This window comes from Rhinopithecus bieti, unplaced genomic scaffold (genome assembly GCF_001698545.2).
Source record: "Rhinopithecus bieti isolate Rb0 unplaced genomic scaffold, ASM169854v2 scaffold_40559, whole genome shotgun sequence".
Classification (NCBI taxonomy): Eukaryota; Metazoa; Chordata; class Mammalia; order Primates; family Cercopithecidae; genus Rhinopithecus; species Rhinopithecus bieti.
Genome location: NW_016817388.1, coordinates 640,571 through 653,538, shown reverse-complemented (window position 1 = coordinate 653,538; position 12,968 = coordinate 640,571). Strand labels below are relative to the sequence as shown.

The window sequence follows — 12,968 nt, the reverse complement described above, 5'->3', positions numbered from 1 at the left end:
AAACACTTAAGTTTTCCTGTCTAAATTCAATGTTCACCACACCTTGTCTTCTGGTTGCCTTGTTGCTGCTGAACATTTGTCAACAGAAAGCAGACAGGATGATGACACTGTTGTAGACCATCTCTGATAGTGATTGCTTATTAAAAATGTCAGTGCTGTGTTTTGATCTTATACATACATGCCTGTGCTTTTGAGGTATAGCCATGAAAAGTTGGGCCAGTTCTCATGAGTTGTCACCCTGCTGACAAATGCAGGGTGCTGAGCCTTTGACTTAGAGCTGAATACCAGCCCTGGACAGTGGGAGCACAGCAAGCTGGTGCCTGCTAAGGAGGCTCCCCATGGAAAAGCTGCTGCTGCTTCACCTCAGCATCTACCTTGACACAGTTGCTATCCTGTAAGTGGTTTCTTCTTACCGTTTTAACTAGTTTTAAGTGAACAGTTTAGTGGCATTAAGCACATTCACATTATTGTGCAACAGTCGCCACCAGCCATGTCCAGAACTTCCTCCATCTCCAGAACATTCTCCCAAACGGAAACTCTGCACCCATTCAATAACTCCTTGTTGTCCCCTCCCCACAGTTTCTGGTTGCCACCATTCTACGTCATCTACGAACTTGACTATTCCAGGTACTTTATGTAAGTGAAACCATACAATGTTTGTCGGTTCGCGTGGGGTGTATTTCACGTTGCATAATGTCTTATGGTTCATCATGTCATGACATGTGTCAGAATTTCCTTCTGTTTTAAGGTTGAGTAATACTTTGTTGTATGTATAAACCACATTTTGTTCCTCTATTTACTGATGGACATTTAGATTATTTCCACCTTTTGGTTCTTGTGAATAATGCTGCTGTGATATGGGTATACAAATACCTGTTCAAGTCCCTGCTTTCCATTCTTTTGAGTATGAGAGAAAGCATTTTAAATCTCTACAGTAGTAATACTTGATCTTCTCATAGTGTGCTATGGTTTGTGGTGCCTGTAACATATTTATCTGGTCCTGTGAAGTAGATTGGTAGGTGGGTAGACAGGGCTATTGCCTTCATTTTGCTGAAGGAAAATTGAGATGTAAAGAGGTCAAGCAGGGAGCCTAGATCCAAAGCTGGCTTTCTAACCACCAGCCAAGGGCTCTCCTCACACCAAGTCAACTCTCAGGGCAGCAGCAATGTGTACCTTATTAACCGCTGCACCCCAGGTCCTAGCACAGGGCTGGTCCATAACAGGCGCCCAATAAACACCTGTTGTGTGAACACCGCCCCCGGTGCCCCAGTAGCCAATAGCATGGGTGTTGCATGGATCACGGTGGAACACATTTGTTAATTTGGTTGAAGACCACTGTAAAGTTTCTGAGGGAGATCAGCTAGTTTCATGACTGGCTGATGGAGATCCACCGGATAGAGGTGATGATTTCACCCACTCCTTTCATCCCAGTGAGCTCCACATTCCCTATTTCTGTGGCAAGTTAATTTGTGATTATGCTGAGGAGAGAAATACTCCTAGACCAACTGATTGACTGCAGAAAGAAACCTGAATGTACTGAGGAATGAGAGCTTTAACAGGCTATCTCTTGCCCTGTAGTTACCCCGAAGAGAACCACAGGTTCATCCTACTTTGGTTATCTGGCTAGGTATGAATCATGACCCCTAAGGAAAAACAAACCTTAGTATTGTCATAATCTGACTTGGAAGAAAATGCAATGAATATCTTTCATTTTCATGGTACAAAGGAAAGTACCTCATGCCTATTTAAAATATTATAGCAAAGTGTGACATGTGCATTCTGTATTCTCTCTATCCTATACCTATCATTTAAAGTTGCTCCCGAAGTAAGTCATTTGGCTTTCCAACAAGGACATTCTTTCATTTTATGGAAACTGGGAGAGATGCTTTGTCTTCCGAAGTATTTGGAGATTTCTTCCTCATTCCCAAACTCTTTCATCATCAAAACTACACAGCTTCTCACGGTCACTTCGTTAAGTTTGAACATAAGGAAAACCAATTCTCCAACAAAGGATGCAGAGTTCATGTTGTGCTCAACTCTGCCAGATCATGGGCTTATCAACCGTAGGTTTGGAGGAGCCTGGGAACAACCACATCCAATACACCTTTGGGAGAATTCCATCCACTATGTATCTTTCTCACCCTTGTGATGGTTTGAGAGGCAGAGGTACCTACCCAGACCAAGTTGAGCTCTGGAGGTAGAGCCTGGCGTTTCTGAACTCTTCAAGAGGTCCGTGACCTGAATCAGCGTCCTGATTTAAAAGCAGTAACGGGTAACACAAAGGATAAATGCTGACGGGATGGAGACCCCATTTTCTATGATGTGATTATTACACAATGTGTGCCTGTGTCAACACATCTCATGCACCCCATAAATATATACACCTACTACATACCCACAAAAATTAAAGATAATAAATGCAGTGATAATAAATGCAGTAACCAGAGAACTTGAACTGTCTAGTGGAGCTCATGACTTACCCAAGGTCACACAGTCTGCTAGGGCTGCCTTCAAAGTCTTTTTAGTAGTTTTTAACCTTAGAAGAAGAAGTGGGTGATGGCAGACAGAAATCAAAAGTCATGTAAATTGTATTTGTTTATAAGAATGTATTAGTGTGAGGAGATAGAGATGGACAAGTACTAGGACAGTGGTAACTGGACAAAGACCCCCCCGGCACTGGACACCCTACCCTCTTCCCTGACCTCCTCCCAGAAAGGTGTCATGGAATGTTCACAGGTATTTTGCTGAATTAAACATTCCAGGAAACACTGTATAGACAATTTGTAATTCATTGCATAATTACTGGAATTCATTGGATAACAACCAACTCACCGTCGCGTTGTTCTCAGTGGAGACCTGGCCTGAGTATCCTCCAAGTCTGAACTTTTAGAGATGCATCCAAATCAATAGAGTCATAGACAGTTACTGTCAGAGAGCATCCAGTTAAAGGGTGAATGCCAGCGCCCATGTGTATCAATCAATAGAGTGCCACATGCCTATTTGAAGTATTATACCAAAGTGTGACATGTGCATTCTGCATTTGTGCTATCCTATGCCTATCATTTAAAGTTGCTCCCAAAGTAAGTCATTTGGCTTTCCAACAAGGACATTCTTTCATTTTACAACGTACAATATATTTGTAACGACCTGTCATTTTTCTGAATTCAGTTCACCACCCTTGCAGGACGGAGAAGGACTGCCGTAAATGCAAGAGGGGTACCAAGGGCAGCCTGTCCCTCTGTGGGCTTGTGTGAAGGAGGAGGAAGGGAAGATGGGGGATGGCTTACACAGGTCCAGACAGCCTATGCTGGTCTCCATTACTGCTGAGCCCTGGCCAGGCATCTCTGGGGGCCCATGGTCAAGTGTCAGGTTAAAAGTTGTGATTTCAGGCCAGGCTCAGTGGTTCACACCTGTAATCCCAGTACTTTGGGAGGCCGAGGTGGGTGGATCACTTGAGGTCAGGAGTTTGAGACTAGCCTGGCCAATATGGGAGAAAGATGGGTGAAAGAGAGATGGGTGAAATCCCATCTCTATAAAAAATATAAAAATTAGAAATTAGTCGGGTGAGGTGGTGAGCACCTGTCATCCCAGCTACTGTGTAGGCTGAGGCAGGAGAATAGCCTGAGCCCGGGAGGCAGAGTTTGCAGTGAGCCAAGATCGCGCCACTGCGCTCCAGCCTGGGTGACAGAGTGAGACTCTGTCTAAAAAAAAATGTTGTGATTTCAGAGTGATTCTAGGGTTACCTTCTTGTGGGAAAAGAAAGGAAGCTCACATTTAGTGAGCAAGTACTATGTTCCAAGCACCATCCATCCTTCATTTCATTTAATCCTCACAATAATTCTAGAAGTTAATTTTACTTTTCCATTCTATTCCTAAGAAAACTGAGATTCAAGAGATTTAAAAACTTGGCCAAGATCACACAGTAACTAAATGAAAGGGCTGAGACTTGACATCTGAGTTGCTGCTTTCTCAGGTTGATGGAGGTTAACTGTGGGCTTTGGTCAATTACTTTTGTTTTGGAGAGAGGTAACCAGGCAGTGGCTGGCATGAGAAGATTCTTTTCCTAGGCAAGGGAATAGAGGGCAGAAATAAACTCGTCTTGGTCATTCCGAGGGTGGGGGGATGGACGAAAGGGGAATGCAGCGACACCATGTGTTCAAAGTCGTTTTTTTGTTATCCATGGGCATTATCAAGGTCTTAAATGTTGAGCTGGCAATGAACGGCTAGAGCAGACATAGGTTTTGTTTTCTTGTTCATGCAGGTGCTTTAAAAGTGGGTTCAAATAAATATTATTCACTCAGCAAGCATTTGTTGAGCTCGTACTACCTATTAGGCACTGACACAGGAACAAACAAAACAAAGTCCCTCCCCCAAAATGGGCTTATATTCTAGTGGGGAGACAGTGAACAAATCAACAAGTAAAACCTGGTTTAACAGATAGCGATAAGCTGAATGGAGAAAAGTAAAGTACAATAAGCAAGCTCGAGGGCTGATGTGCATGTGTTTTGTACAGAGTTGTCAGGGAAGGCTTCACTAATATGGCGACACCAAGCAGGATCTAAAGGAACAGAAGGAGCAAGACATGTGACTATTGGGAAATTGTATTTCAGTAGAAGGAACAGTAAGTGCAAAGATCACAAGGCAGGGCAAGGGGCCTGTGTGGCTGAGCAAAAGGAAAGAGGGAGAGGACTCAGAGCGGTAGCTGGGGCTGGAGAACATAGGACTTTAGGCCCTGTGAGAATGATGGCTTTTATGCTGAGGTTGTCAGGGAAGTCATTAGAAGCAGAGCATTTGAATGGAGAAACGACGTGATCTGACTTTTATTTTAAAAGAGTTGTTCTGCTGCTGTGTTAAGAATAGCCTGTACTGGGACAAGGGTGGAGGCAGAGAGGCCAGTTAAGAGGCTGTTGCAGCCATCCTGGTGAGGGATGGTGGTTTGGAGCAGGGAGATGGCAGTGGAGGTGGTGAGGAGTGGTCAGAGTCCGGATAATGTGAAAATAGAGTCAGCTGGGTTTGCTGGTGGATTGCAATGTGGAGTGTGGCAGGGGTCAAGAACGAGTAAGCTTGCATTTCTGAGCAGAGAGTAGGAGGAGCTGACATTAGTTGAGAGGGCTGCTGGAGGCGCAGGCCTGGGTGCGTGGGTGTTTATGTTGGGATGGGAAGTGGGGCTGGAATCAGGAGGTCAGGTTTGGAACTACTGAGTTTGGGATGCCTATTGACATCCAAGTAGTCATCTCTCTGGAATCTGGGGCAGTGGTCTAGTCTGGAGATATAAATTTGGGACTCGTTAGCAAATAGATGGTATTTCTAGCCATGAGACTGGGTGAGATCAACTGGGGATATAATTTGGAGGGAAAAGAGGACCAAGGACCCAGCCCTGGGCACTGTAATTTTTAGAGGCTGAAAAAACGAGAAGGAACCAGTTGGAGACAGAGAAGGAGCAGTGTCTGGGGAACCCAGTGAAGAAACGACTGAGAGTTCAATCCATACGAGGATGGAGGCTTGGCCACTGCATTTACAACACAGCAGCCATTGGTGGCCTCAACTACAGCAGTTCTGGGGAAGGATGGGGCTAATCCTGAATGGAGCAGGTTCAAGAGAAGATGGGAGAAGGGGCAATGAGGTCTTCCAGTGTAGACACCATTGAAGAAGGGTGCTGCAAAGAGGAGAGGGAAATGGGGCAGGAGTTGAAAAATGCGATTAAGCAAGGATTTTTTGTGTGTGTTTTTAAGATGAGAGAAATTGCTGCAGGTTTGTATGCTGATGGGATTGATATGACAGAGGGGCACACAATGAAGAATGTATGCTTCACAGGTCAGAGGGAGGGGAAGAAGTTCTGAAACAGCATCCTGGGGGCCGTGAGGGGGAAGCCCTGGTGCACAGGAGGGGCTCGGCCTGGATAGCAGCGGGAGATCTGCTGGCAGAGTCGGTGGGAGGCAAGGCGGACAGGCACAGGTAGGCAGGGCAGAAGCGCCAGGAGTGTGCACTTGAGTCCAGGCCAGCAGTGCAGAGCAGGACAGAAGCAGAGGTGCTGCAAGGTTGAGAAGAAAGGAAAAGGTACAAAACAGTCACCCACAACTGAGGAAGTGAATAGGCCAGAAGAAGACAGTTGGGTTTCTGGGAAGCAACAAGTGCCCATGTGAAGGAAGAGACAGTCTGTGTAAAATGAAGGAAAGTTATAAAGTTTAAAGTGAATTAAAATGTAAACTTCATATTTTGAAATGTAAAGTGAATTCACTGTAAAATGATTTAAATTCGTTAATGGCATGATTCCTCTTTTCTGAAACTTCCACTGATTCCTTTTAAACCCATGATGAAACCCAAACACCAAAGCAGCTGGTGTCCCCATTGCTCTTCTCCCTACCCACTCCTGCTTCCTGCCCACCAGCTGCCAGCTCAGCCCTGGGTGGTCTCCTCTGGGTCCTCCAGCGCCTCTGAAGTCTGTAGTTTCCATTCACTCAGTTTCCTTTGTTTTTCCTTTACCTAAGCTCCATCTTCCCCTGACTGTCCTGCTCTTCTGTCTCTGCATTTTCATTATGCTTTAGGTGGAGCACACACTGAACAGTGGATTGTTTTCTGATTATTTTACTGGGAGAACCTCGTTTCCTCCATAGATTGGATGAGCCTGAGGTCAAGGGCGGCTCTCCTCCTAGCACTGGGCATCTACAAATATTAGACGAATTAACTAAGGTGAGAAAAAGAAGACAAGGCTAGCTGCTGAGGCCCGGGCAGGGCTTACTTCTCATGGCCCTAGTAATGTTCAAGGCCAGAACTGCACAACTGCACCTTTGCAAATTCCATTCAACAGCTATTAAAAAAAGGCACCCAGGTCAGAGCGACATATAATTCTCTCTAGCCTTCCCCTTTCGCAGCTCTTCAAACACTGGATGGATTTAAGTGGAATTGCAAGATCTGCAAGGGAGGCCGGGGGTGTTTGTATTTTCTCTGTGATAGTTATCGGTGAACCAGAGAATCTTCAGCTTCCTGAAGCTGACAGAGACGTGACCCGTATTGAGGTCTCTCTACCCCCTAGGTGGCATCAAATTGAGCCCTGCACAGTTATTAGAGGGATAATGGGATTCATTTCAGCAAGGACTGCCTGGCTGGGGCCGAGCTTATTTTAATTTTCAATGTTAAACTTGTGGCTATTGCTTTTTTCACACCGATGTGCCTCACACCTCATTTCACTGGCACATTAGGCAATTACCAGCAGTGCCTCTGTTCCCAGCACCTCTTAAACACGGAGCAATTATGCTTATGTGGTGAATGATGACGAAACTTGGAGGAGGCAAATGCACTGGCATAGAACTTTCCTTCCAACTTCATCAGGTGTGCACTGATGAAGCACCCCGCTCAGTGAAAAACTGGGCTGTGACTCCAGTCTTCATGATAGCAGAGATATGGGGACTGTTGCCTCGTGGTCCCCAGTGTAAGCCCATCAGCATGCCACCTGAGCCAGCCCTGCTGACCCAGACTCAGTCTCCCCAGTGCTGGGCTGTGTAAACAGACCATTGAGCTTGGGAAATGAGCTGATAATGCTCTTCATCTATCTTGAAATGGGAAGTTTCCAATAGGTCTTAAGTGTGTATTAATGTACGAGAGTAATGATCCCTTTATTTACAAAGTTGTTTAATTCCTCACTTCTGTGGTCCTTGTGGGCCTGAGTGGATTTTTCATTTACCAAATTTCTCCATAATTTTCACAGCTGCTTAAACAACCCTTGTCTTCCCCCTTCCCAATCCTTTGACTGATAGAAGAGCAAAGCAATTGCCAGGCTGACTTCCAACTCCATTTGCAGAACCTTCCTAGTTTGAAGAATGGGTTCATGTGGGGGGCCAGTGGGCCAGTGTGTGGACTGGAGTCAAGACCCGGATATGGCTCTGCATCCAGAGAGCAGTGCCCTCGCCCTTGGCCGATGACATTGCTCCCCTCCGCTCTGTGGTGGCCTCACTCCACTCCACAGCCCTCCTCTGCCTGACCCAGTTATTGCCCAAGGCTAGCCTGCTTGCTCCCAGTGTCCCCAAATCCCTGCTTCCTACTCAACAAGTTTCAGTCATTTGCAGTGAGGGATGGGCTGTGCATATAACTCCTTTCAGAATGGCGTGTTTCTGGGTTCCTGGTTCCAGGGCTTTTCAAGCTGAAGTTTGCTACATGTTAGTGGTACTGACACAACTTTAGTGCGTTGCAACTCAAGACTTTTTTTTTTTTTTTTTTTTTTTTTAGAAATGAAAAAGAGGCTGAGCATAGTGGCTTCCACCTGTAATCCTAGCACTTTGGCAGCCTGAGGCAGGTGGACCCATTAGCCTAGGAATTTGAGACCAGCCTGGGCAATATAGGAGACTGTCTCTATAAAAAATTATAAAATTAGCTGGGCATAGTGGCACGTAGCTGTTATCCCAGCTACTCAGGAGCCTAAGGCAGGAGGATTGCTGGAGCCCGGGAGGTCGAGGCTGCAGTGCGCCATGATTGTATCACTGCACTCCAACCTGGGCAACACAGGGAGACCAGGAGAGAGAGAGAGAGAGAGAGAGAGAAAGAGGAGAGGAAGGAAGGAAGGGAGGGAGGGAGGGAGGGAGGAAGGAAGGAAGGAAGGAAGGAAGGAAGGAAGGAAGGAAGAAAGAAAGAAATAAAGAAAGAAAGAAAGAGAGAGAGAGAGAGAAAGAAAGAAAGAAAGAAAAAGAAAGAAAGAAAGAAAGAAGAAAGGAGGAAGGGAAGGAAGGAAGGAGAGAGAGAAAGAAAGGAAAAAAGAGAAAAGAAGGGAAAATATCAGAGTGCATGGTGAAAGGAAGTATTGTTTTGCTAAGGTCTTGTTGTGTTTTGTTCATGGAACAACTACTTATTGAATAGCTATTCTGTAGCCGACTGAGTTCAATGAACTGGTTTCAGTTATATGTTTTTCTGTCCACTTGTAGGTACATGTCTACTGGATCACAGTATAAAGTCTATCTCTGAAGCAGATGGAGGTAAAATACCTTGGAGAATCTGAGGTGTCGTTCCCAGCTCTCTTTAGGACCTGAGACTGACTCTGGCTCCAAGGCTTTCAGCTCTGGTCTTTCAGTGCTCTTGGTTGCCCCATGCTTGCTGGGCAGGATTCTGCATATGTGATTTTAAAGATATTTTTATGCCCTTCTTCCTGGCGGGCAGAGGCTGGGGCCAGGCATCAGGAAGCACATGGCTCAAAGAGAAGGCAGTCACGGACTTAGGTGGCAGGGACCCCAGGTAGCACACGAACATCAGGACCTCCAAACCAAATGATGATGGGCTTGAACCCCTCCACTCCGACGAGTCTCTGTTTAGGGAAGACATTTTTGTGCCCAGAATCAGTGAGATCCTCTGTGGGGTGGGCTGGCCAGAATTTCTAAAAGCAGTACTTACGAAGACTGTTTTTAGCCCTTAGATAGTTTCAGATGGTCTCTGTGGCATTTACTACAATCACAAATGGGAAAGCCAGCAACATGAAGAAGCTTCTGTTTTCTGACTTCAGAAATTCTGGATTGGTGATGACTGTTTCGGGAGACCTTGCAGGAGAGTTTCCCCACGTTTCTTGGCTGGATTTTTAGCAACATCTCCCAAGTTTCCTTTGGGATTCTTGCCATTCCAAGTGCTGGGCTTGTCATAGGGATGGAGTCTGGATGAGAGCTAGAGTTTGAATCTGAGATAACACTGGGGGTGCAGTTAAGTGTGAAGGGATATGGGAGCCAGCCTTCCATTCAAAGAGGGCCTCAAATTTAGACTTTTGGTGTTATCTTCAAAGTGAGGTTATAAGATAATAGGATGGAAGGAAGATGGTTTGCACTTAACTTTGTTTCCTATTATAGGACAAAGCTACTTTTTTTTTTTTTTTTTTTTTTTGAGACGGAGTCTCGCTCTGTTGCCCAGGCTGGAGTGCAGTGGCCGGATCTCAGCTCACTGCAAGCTCCGCCTCCCGGGTTCCCGCCATTCTCCTGCCTCAGCCTCCCAAGTAGCTGGGACTACAGGCACCCGCCAACTCACCCAGCTAGTTTTTTGTATTTTTTAGTAGAGACGGGGTTTCGCCGTGTTAGCTAGGTTGGTCTCGATCTCCTGACCTCGCGATCCACCCGTCTCGGCCTCCCAAAGTGCTGGGATTACAGGCTTGAGCCACCGCGCCCGGCCAGGACAAAGCTACTGTTAAGTCTTTATAAATTAATACCTTAAAAATTATGCAGTTATATTTTAAATAGCTCTGTTATAATGCATTTTATTTTTTGGTGTTAAAAGGTTTAGATAGTCAAATGTCTATAATATTTTGTAGCTTTAGTTTTGTAACAGACTGAGGCCAATGAGGCTTTGGTTTGATCAGTTTGAGAAGATGGATCCAGGGTATGCCTGAATGTCAATCCCATGAGAACGTTAAGTGGAGGCTATTCTAGAAAAATCATTTCACGCCACTCTCTTCGTCAACTAAGGAAAAGATAAAAGCAAAATCTAATCCTGTTTACCGAGGGCTTTGGACGTTTTCAGTGTAGCACTGTAACAGATGATGGGCAACATGTCCCCAGATGGCATCTTCCCAAAGTATATAACCCAAAATAAATGACACAAAGTATATGACATTATTTTACAAAGTATATGAAGTAATGAGGCGGGGAGGAGAAGCCTCAAATCAAATACTCCCCACCACAGCAGCAGCACTGGAAAGTTCAGACATTCTTTCTCCTTCTGATTTACTTTATCTGTTTTTTTTTTTTTTTTTTTTTTTTTTTTTTTTTTTTTTTTTTTTTGAGACGGAGTCTCGCTCTGTCGCCCTGGCTGGAGTGCAGTGGCCGGATCTCAGCTCACTGCAAGCTCCACCTCCCGAGTTTATGCCATTCTCCTGCCTCAGCCTCCCGAGTAGCTGGGACTACAGGCGCCCGCCACCTCGCCCGGCTAGCTTTTTTTGTATTTTTTAGTAGAGACGGGGTTTCACCATGTTGGGCAGGATGTTCTCGATCTCCTGACCTTGTGATCCGCCCGTCTTGGCCTCCCAAAGTGCTGGGATTACAGGCTTGAGCCACCGCGCCTGGCCACTTTATCTGTTTTTAAAAAAAATCTTTTCCTACTCTAAGTCACATATTCAGAAAACTTGGAAAATTTAAAAATAATTCAAAGCCAAAGAAAAAGAAAAAAATAATCACCCGCAACCCTTCCTTTCTCTCTCAGTCCCAGTACCCAGCCAGGCAGGGCGGCCATCACTGGTGGCATGGTACACGCCCTTGCGATCTATTTCTCTTTACAGAGACATGTTGATTGCAAGGGGCATCATTCTTTTCTTCTCCCTGTGCTTCCAGCTGGGGCAATTAAGTGCAGAGTGCAGGACAGTTCTCCAGCTGTCCTTGGACCGACTCAGTTCTCCCTTTTTTTTTTTTTAGACGGAGTCTTGCTCTGTCACCCAGGCTGGAGTGCAGTGGTGTGATCTCAGTTCATTGCAATCTCTGTCTCTCGGTTCAAGTGCTTCTCCTGCCTCAGCCTCCTGAGTAGCTGGGATTACAAATGTGTGCCACCGCACTCAGCTAATTTTTGTATTTTTAGTAGAGATTGGGTTTCACCATGTTGGCCAGGCTGGGCTCGAACTCCTGCTATCAGGTGATTTGCCTGCCTCGGCCTCCCAAAGTGCTGGGATTACAGGCGTGAGCCACTGCGCCTGTCCTCTCCTCCCTTTCTTGCTTACAGTTCGCAAGCATAAACTGCTGAATGTGCTGGGAATGGAACATCCTGAGATAGGGAGGGACTGACTTGAACAGCCCAGCTTTGTTCCAGCACCCCCTAGAAACAAGATGTTTCTTTGCCTTAGCTCCAAATTACGATTTTCCAGTCAAATCTCTTGGTAACAAAGCTAGTATGTTGCTCTTCGTCTGACCACCTCCTTAGTCTGTCTCAATTGGTTTCTAACTCTGAGATGAAGAAAGAAGTATGATTAATTATCAACCTCCAACATAGACTTTAAAGAATTGCACCGTTCTACCACATGTTGTTTTGTACTTTGCTTTTTTCACACAGAAATAAATCACAAACAGTTTTTTCATGACAATAACTATTTTGTCTACAGCATGACTTAATGGCTGCATTAACCCAACATATAGATGTGCTATACTTTACCTAACCAGTTCTCTTCTTCAATTTAGGCTGTTTCCAGTTTTTAAAATGTTACAAATAGTGTTACAATCAATGCTCTTATACTTTAGACCTTAATATACATCTCTGATTATTTGTGATAAAATCTTAGAGTTGGAATTAAGGTGTATGCATAATATTTAGACTTTTTTAAAAAATGGCTTTATTGAGGTGTAATTGGCCTACAATAAATTGCACATATTTAAAGTGTACACTGTGATATGTTTTAACATATATTTGCATCCACAGAATCATCATCACAATCAAGATAGTGAACATACTCATCACCCTTGTATCCCTTTGTAATCCCTCCTTCCTCCTGGCCCACCCACTGTATCCTGAAGCAACTACAGATCTGCTTTCTGCCACTATAGATGAGTTTGCATTTTCTGGAATTTCATATAGATGGAATTGCACAGTATGTACTATTGTTTGTCTGGTTTCTTTCATCCAGTATACTTATCCTGAAATTTATCTATGGTGTTGAGTTTATCAACAATGTATGAATAGAGCGCAATTTATCCGTTCACTTGTTGATGGCTATCTGGATTATTTCTGGATTTAGAGGATTAGAAATAAAGCTGCTATGAACGTTTGTGTCCAAGAGTTTGTGTAGACTTCAGTTTTCATTTTCCTTGGGTAAATACCTACAAGTGCAATGGCTAGGTCATATGGCAAGGTGTATGTTTAACTTCTTAAGAAACTGCCAAGCTGATAAGGCATTGTACTATATTAAAAGTTTTGATATTGGTAGGGCGCGGTGGCTCACGCCTGTAATCCCAGCACTTTGGGAGGCCGAGGCGGGCGGATCACGAGGTCAGGAGATCAAGACCATCCTGGCTCACAAGGTGAAACCC

General features: G+C 44.8%; 1 long non-coding RNA gene across 3 annotated transcripts in view; it reads left to right on the top strand.

Annotated features, from left to right (window-relative positions):
* The window catches only part of LOC108517869 (uncharacterized), a 52,386-nt gene that overhangs the window by 32,116 nt on the left and 7,302 nt on the right, over positions 1–12,968 (top strand). Inside the window, exons 1-2 of one of the 3 annotated variants that reach the window (XR_001882228.1) lie at positions 8,916–8,963; positions 12,361–12,529. The exons of the other annotated variants lie outside the window; for them this stretch is intronic. This is a non-coding gene — a long non-coding RNA (uncharacterized LOC108517869). Of the gene's footprint in view, positions 1–8,915; positions 8,964–12,360; positions 12,530–12,968 lie in introns of those variants that run through there. 3 annotated transcript variants of the gene reach the window in all.